General features: G+C 34.9%; 1 long non-coding RNA gene across 8 annotated transcripts; it reads right to left on the reverse strand.

Moving 5' to 3' along the window:
* Positions 1–816: 816 nt before the first annotated feature.
* LOC113303273 lies at positions 817–6580 on the reverse strand. 8 transcript variants are annotated; one of them, XR_003337380.1, is made up of 11 exons: positions 6189–6580; positions 6002–6057; positions 5809–5855; positions 5489–5506; positions 5296–5399; positions 4690–4803; positions 4441–4599; positions 4161–4249; positions 3758–3848; positions 3317–3674; positions 818–2992 (listed from the first exon to the last, which is right to left on the reverse strand). It is a non-coding gene; the product is annotated as an uncharacterized LOC113303273 (long non-coding RNA). The 8 variants fall into 8 exon arrangements; XR_003337375.1 differs by having other exon boundaries at positions 821–1797; positions 1884–2992; positions 5296–5506; XR_003337379.1 differs by having other exon boundaries at positions 817–2992; positions 4441–4534; positions 5296–5506.
* Positions 6581–8223: the final 1643 nt, after the last annotated feature.

The raw sequence follows: 8223 nt of genomic DNA on the forward strand, positions 1-8223 counted from the left end.
ACTAACTCCTTCAAACAATGTACTATATTGAGTGTCGACCGATTCTTTACACACCATATTAGTTTATACTGGTGTCGACCAATTCCTTACACACCTAATACGCATAAAAGCTGAATTCATGTAGATATAAATGAAGGAACGTATCCTATATACCACACGTGGAAATTCTCATTTCCAAATAGGTGTCGACCAATTCCTTACCCACCTATCATTTTCCTAACAGGTGTCGACCACTTCCTTACACACCTATTAGGCATATAAATGGAAATTCTTATTTCCTAAATAATTCATAAATACAGACAAAGCATTACAATTCCTTTACAAGCAATGGGTAGATTAAAAGAATCAACAATACTTTCGGAAGTTAAAATAAAACAATGCATGGAATACACAATCAGGCAATGCATGAATTTGCAAAACATAAACTTTTGTGAAAGAAAACAACAATGATCACAAGAGAGTTAAAGTATTTCCACCTCTTTTGATGACAAGCCACGCCTAGCTACCTCGAGATCCACGATCCATTGGTTCATCCTTTGAATCGATCGTTGTTAATAACTAACTGTTAATCACACAAACACTCTAAGAATCTAGCCAAAAGGCTCAAAAAAGAATCATACAAGTCTATCTAATAGTTCTGCACCCATTTAAATAAGTTTTATGACTATCTACAACTTTGTAGAAGGAACCTAAGGCTAATTCGAACCCAAAAGGTCCAATTCATCAACATAGAGTAACTAGGTCAAAACCCAAGTCCACTAAACAAATCCATTACTCTAAAGCCCAGTCCACCAGAATCTAACTAACGGTCAATAACAGTCAAAAAGGTCAACTAACAGTCGACGGAGTCAAAGTCCAGGGTCAATGATCAAGTCTAAATCGGTTAACTGAGTCAACTCAGGTAACTCAGTGGTCAATACGATTCAGCTGAGTCAGATACTGAGTCAGACGAGAAATAATCTGAGTCAGACTGAATAAGCTCAGTCAGACAGACCAAAGCTCTACTACAGACTTCATTCCATCCCTTTTCTAACAATATCAATATTTATCTCAAATCAGTTCTAACAATCAATCAACACAACAATACATAACCTTAACTTAAACTTCATAAATCATTTACAACAACAACTTTGATTACCTACAATTGCTGTAGTTGCAAGCTTCCAAGCTTTCACAGGAATACATTCTACAATTTTATAATCACTACTAAACTAAGCACAATCTCAGCTTCATCAATACAAGTCATCTAAACCACCAATTCAACTCACAACCACATACCCCCCGTTAGCAGTACCAAACCATCACACTTCTAATTCCAACAACACTACCAATTTGATTTCATTTACAACTCCCAGAACCTGACATTCAACTATAACTCCACCCATATATCCATCACCACCAACAACGTTCAACCTACCTCCCTGTAACTCATCTTCTGCTCTGAAATCTCAATTCAAATATACATATATTCAACTATAACAACACTGCACATCCATTCATATAACCCTACAATCACCGCCAGAGACTCATGGCTCATCTATTAAGCTCAATATCTGAACCACCACCAGATTACTCCTCTAGCTGCCATGTTCTCACTAACAACACCACAACTCTATGTTCTTCAGGTTTAGTATCATCAAAACACACAACAATAACATAAGCATATTTAGTTATCTCAACACAACCCCACTCCTTTATCAACAACCTTAAATTTGTATTCCCAAATGATCCACATAAATCCTAATTATGACGCTTGATTTCACAAATAAACCAAAACCGGAACTCCATGTACTCCATCTAACTTCAATTTAACCATGAAACAATTAATTATCGAATTCACTAAACATAAACAAAAGAAAATAAATCTAAGAATTCTAATTTACCTCTTACTCCAATTTCTGAACTGAACCAACTCCCGAATCAACACCAACATCATCATATGCTCTTGATTCTAACCCACTTAATCAACCAAAACCATATTTTATCTCATCTGATTTCTCAACTGCTTTAACAAAACCCTAATTCTTAATTTGGGAAAGAACAGAACACAACCCTAATTCTCATATAGTCTGCAAAACAACTTCAAACTTTAATTGAACTTCAACTCTTCTCTCAATCGAATAAACCCACTCCTTATTTCTTCTTATTCACCACTAATCGTAATTCCTAAACAACCTTCTGAGAAAACCCTAATTCTAATTTACAGCAGCATCAACATCTCCTCTTCTTCTCAGAGCTAACCAATAACAGCACCACCAACAGCAACCAATAGTCAAACATCCCCACCTCTCTCTCAATATAAAAATCTCTTTATTTCAATAACTTGATTCACCTGCAGGTGAAGAACGGAGAGGAGGAAGAGAAAAGAATGAAGAAGAAGAAAGAGAAGGAAAAGAAGTGAATGAGCTTATATGCTCGATCGGTTTTGATAAGGACAAAGACAATTGATAAATGCACCTACCCAAATGATATGGGAAGCCAAGCGGTTATGATGAATAATGATAATTTTACCCTTCGTACATATCTGAAGATATCTTCTTTGTCCGGTGTCCGAATGACGCGTTTGAGTAGTCCATTTCGCATAACTTTTCGAGATCTATCCAGCGGCACTAATTTCGTATCTAGATCGTTGTAATATTAATTCCTATTGATTAACCTCCATGTTAAGCTAATCGAGTTATTATCGGCTAATACATCTCTTGACTAGTATAATAGCGTTGACGAGTTTGAGGGTCCTTACATCAATGATACTTAGGTTCATGGTGAGTTCAACTTTCAGATGATTCATAACTTCTAGATACAAGAAGGTACACTAACTTCTAGATACAAGAAGATGACTCTTTGTACCTTGTTGGTTCGATGCAGCGTAAGTAATCACCCTAGGATGATGTGCACCTAGTGAATACAGGTTACAATTAGCTCTATAGCCAGTAATCATGGGTGTAGCTTATTCACAAGCATTCTTAGATGACTCTAGTTCTTTGAACGTCACCTGCATATATAAAAATACCAATGGCACAAAATTAGCCATGATTAATGGATAATTTTATATATATGCAAAATTGAATAATGTGCATGATTGATAAAAAGATGAGCAGCAGTTTCAGTTTTATGCTTTTACAAAGAATACAACAAGAGTCAGATTGAGTATTAAAACTACTCAGTTTAGCTCGCAAACAAAGAACATCAACTACCATTCATTCTACAACTCAAACATTCATTCTCTATTTAAAAGAAGCAAACAATTTTCAATGATACTTGGTTTAACAGAGACATGCTTGAGCACGATGTCAAGAAGATCACAAAAGAGACTTACCAGATGAAGGTCACCAACAACATAATCCAGTAGCAATTTGATAAGCGTTGTACCTCGCAAGAAAGTGTACAATTGAAGGTTAAAACCTTAATTATAGTCAAGTACAAAGGAAATTCAGAATACACATAAGGAAATTATCAATTTGTCAAATACGCATAAGGAAATTCAGTCGATGTTAGGGAATAATGGCACAAAGCTTTCGTACTTGAAATAAACTGTAATAATAATACTTTAAATTTCACAGAATTGTGCTTACATGATTGTCATAAGAACATCCACACTTTAAATAGATGGACAACTCACCAAGGCACCAAAAGTACAAGAGATACAAAAGAACATCCGATCCAATGGCAAACCCCTGTGCATAAAAATTCAACTAATTCAATAAACAGAAAAGAAGAAAGTAAGAGTTGGAGAAAAATAAGTCACACATGTTTGTACCTTTTCAATAGCAGCAGTGGTGTTTCCAGCAGCATCTAGGGCATCAGCCCTCTCCCGGATCCTACGGCTTTTTGAAGGTGACCAACACTTCCTGAAACGCAAATTTCATATTATTAAGTCAGTCATTTGAATGGGAAGCTCACAAATAGTTTAGACCAAAGAAGAATGCTTATGGATAAATATCAATAGTAAGTCCAATATGAGTACATAGCTTCGCCTCCTATTCATCTACTCCAACAACAAAAAATCAGATGCATAATTTTGATTTGTGATTCCAGAAACCCATTTGATAAAACCTCACATCTCGAAAAAAAAATTGACAAGAAAAACAGAGAACTTGACACTGATAGTTATAGAGCACAATATTAACTCATTGCAGATTGCAATAAGGCTGTGCAATTACCTGCAGAGATATACACAAGGTGTTAACCTTCTTGAGATTGCAATGGTTGGCTGCGAATGTCATGTTTTCTAGGTTACGATATGCATAACCTGCAGGGACGAGTCTTAATAAAAGGAATTGGACATAAGATTCCCATGTTGGGGAGGGTGTTGCTGCCTAATCAAGCTGCATTGTTTTCAATTACTGGTTGGTAACAAATAAACACTAGTACACAGTTATAAACCATTATTTTGGGCCAGTACAGAGAAAGTGTCTCTATACATATGAAACGGACAATTACCTCTGCTTAACGAGAGATTGCAGCCTCAACTCCTTAAGGGTTGAAAAATTTAACTAGTCATTCAAAAGTGGATTAGCTTGAATCAATTTTTCGGCTGCATCAAACAAAGTTACACGTGCATCATTTTCATTGACATACATTTTAAAATGCTCATTTTCCCTGCACAATAACCATAGATTACACTATTCAATTGCCAGCACAAGAAAAAAAAAGAGAGATATACATAAGGTTTTAAATTACTTGACATACCTGAAGTTATCAAACTCCAAGAGTCCAGTCATATGCGCACACACCTTCTCCTCAAACGTTTCAAACACCTTCAAGTCCTTTACTAGTAAATTTATTGCCTTCTTAGACTCCTTCCTAAGAGATTCAAAAAGCATTTGTAATCAGTACCCAAAGCAACATATGCAATCAGTATATATGTGGGAAGTGGAAGTGCGTTTGTAAAACATTCTTAACCCAATATGGATCATATTTGTTTAAACATTCTTTACTATAATTCATAGGAAAGTTTGAGTTCATCGAAAGTGATAACTGCTAATACGTAAATATATATAAAATCAAACAAATCAAAACTAAAAAATTTCTTCCCAAAGAACTAGTGATTGAAGAGAGACCGATAAATGCCATTAAATAAAAAGTTTTTCCGTTTCCTTCTTCTAGTTTTCAATTCATCCATTCTTCTTCTTCTTGGAAATAAAAAAACATAACTAAACACTAAACTTGCAAGAGAGGATGGATTCTTAGCAACAATCACGGTATGTCGGCAAAGTGGAATTTACACCACAAATTCAAAGCATAAAAACAAAATCAATTAACAAATTTAACATTAGCTTCAAGAACACAACTGACCTGACCAGTGTTTCAAGATAACTCTTATATACACCTCCAAAACCTCCTTCACCAAAAGCACATTCTTCTTTGAACTTATTTGCGGCAACAACTAGCTCTCGTCTCTAGGTAAGTGAAAGTTGTATGAGAAGCAATATTTAGAGTTAAACCTTACATGAAGTAGTATAATTTTCCTTCTTAGCAACAACACCACCTTGAGATTCTGGTTGTTCTGTCAACAAAATCATCCCCATCAACTGAACCAATAAGTATGAGTTGTATCATTTTTCTAGCAATACATGACTACAAACCACTAATCATCCAGGCTTAAATATTAATAGCCATAATAGATAAACACTGATATTTAATAACAAAGTTAACGTTAGCTTCTTAAGGAAGTGGGAAAGAGAGAACTTTCTTACCATCTCTATCTTAACATTCTGTTCTCTAACCTATCTACTTTATCAGAGGATGAATCATAAAACAAAGATTTAAGGAGTAAATTCAGAACATTATATAGACAAACTTACTTACATATTTGTAGTATTGATTTTTCACTGGCTAAATTCCCCATGCAAATCCTACAAAAATAAGCAATTTTCAGTTAGACAATTTATCAAACAAATTTAAAGCAGTAACAACTAATAACCCAAAAACCAAACACCTGCACTGCCTAAATTCCCCTTGCAAATCCTGAGAGAAATTACCCAATAACACTTAGATTTACCTCAAAAAACAGTTTAGAAAATAAAGATCATCACATAAATTCCAAAGTTTGGGAACCTGAAATCAGTGAGATATCAAAAATCAAATATAATAACCTACACGAAATCGAAAACACCTAAAAATCAAAATTTGAAACCCTAATTGAAATTTTTGGGGTGGAATTGATAAAAACAAAAGAAAATAGTTACCCTCAATCACACATATCTTGATCATCTTCAGCTATTGATGATGATGTTTGAAGAGGAATCTGTGTTCTGGATTTTAGGCTTTCTTTGTCGCTCCAAACAAACAACATTAATCAAAAACAAGATCAAAACCTAAACAATCAGCTCTAAAATCGCTAAATAGAAGTATTGATTTTGAACAAAACTCAAAGGATATTACAAGAACCCATTAAGCAACCAGTTCTTCATCTTGTTGTTGATTTTAATGAATCTTCTTCGATAAAGAGGAAGAGAGATTGAGAGCGAGATACAGAGATACTGAAAGATTGAGAGTACTAAACGGAGATGAAGGTTTTTGATAAACAAGCCTTCTTGTTCAGGTTTTCCTCATGGAGGCTGCTGTAATCGCTGAAGTACCGATTCAAGAACAGTCACGTAATCAAGAGAAAAGACGATGAGTACTATAAGTTACGGTTAGTTTTCTCACACACGTTTGTAGCACGCGTAAAATTAGGTGTTACCTGGCACATGCGCTTTTAACACGACTCTATTCTAACAGTTTTTAACAGTAACATGAGCTGGGCCATTACAAAACTTCTCTTAATTCGTAACTGGGTCATAGCCGTTACTAAACTTTCGTAACAGAAATTCAGTTACGAATTAGTAACGGCTACATGTAGGTTACTAAGTATAGTTACTAATCACTGAATATGGTGTAGTGAAACTTAGCTTGTTACACAGAAATGAAATGCACGTTTATTTAGGTTTGTGTAACCGTACCCAAACAGGTACATCTAGTTGGTTCAACAATAGTTAACCAAATGGTTATCTATATGAGCACTTTCATATCAACCATATTCTTCTTTACCATAACTAGTTCAAATGACTCAAATGAACTAGTTAGAGATTTGTTCAATTGCTTAGATCTTATAGAAGTATAGAAGACACAATCGAAGCAAAAACAATTTGATTCACTCGAATCGATTCATGAACTTTATAGCCACGGTTTGCAAACTTGCATTCCTTAGTTAATATAAGTTTAAGTTCACGAATAATCGTTTTTAGAAAATAACCAATTTAAGTACGCAGACTGGTATGTCCGACTTAAGTACCCGGAATAAGCTTTTTCAGTTCACAAACTCCAGCAGAAATTCTCGGGGTGAGAACCTCCGACAGTACGCGAACTCTAGTTCTGGTTTTCCTGAGAAGCAAAGTACACATACTTTGGTTCAAGGAATAAGTACTTATACATGTATGAGTTACCACATAATGCTTATATACAACCATGGTTATATAATCTAGACTCTCATTTCAATCATTGAAACATTCTTAGAGGACGTTATATAGTTGTTGTTCACACACTATTTTTCGTCAAAGCAATTTTTCAAGTAATTGAAACTTAACATAACTTTCGTCACTAGTAAAGATGAACTTGGCCAAAGCGAAAGCTTACTAATACATATTTCGCCAAATAGATAAGCGAGATAAATTCGGCTCGAAATAGCAAATGTGCATAATCAAAGTTTATATAGCAAAACTACTTTTGTCTCAAGATAGGAGATAAAGTAGATAGACTTTTGAGTGATAGATAATTTCAAGTATCCACATACCTTTTAGTCGATGAAGTTCCACCAGTTCCTTGAGTAGTTCTTCGTCTTTGTATGATGATCGCCATGGAGTCTTGAGCAACACTTTTTATCCTATTTCGAGACTTAGATATAAGTAGACTAGAAATCAAGACTGATAGTTTTGATCACTAACATTGACAGAAATGCTTGAGATAGCAACGCATGCGAGTTCGACCGAGGAGTGCTCTAACAAAAACTATATCGTGATTTGTAGTCAATTAAGTCAAGTCTCGGACTACGTTAGAGTTTGATAGTTGAGTGTCAGATATCACCTTCGAAGACTAAAGATCAACGAAGACATCTGGAGAACTTCCGTATGAGGTATGTGAAGATTAAACCATTATACTTTACTTACTCTCACACCATTCTATCATTCGAGACTATGTCATACGACTTCTAGTAAATTGATAAAAAAGAAATTTTAAGTCAAG

The sequence above is a fragment of the Papaver somniferum genome, chromosome 8, assembly GCF_003573695.1.
Source record: "Papaver somniferum cultivar HN1 chromosome 8, ASM357369v1, whole genome shotgun sequence".
NCBI lineage: Eukaryota > Viridiplantae > Streptophyta > Magnoliopsida > Ranunculales > Papaveraceae > Papaver > Papaver somniferum.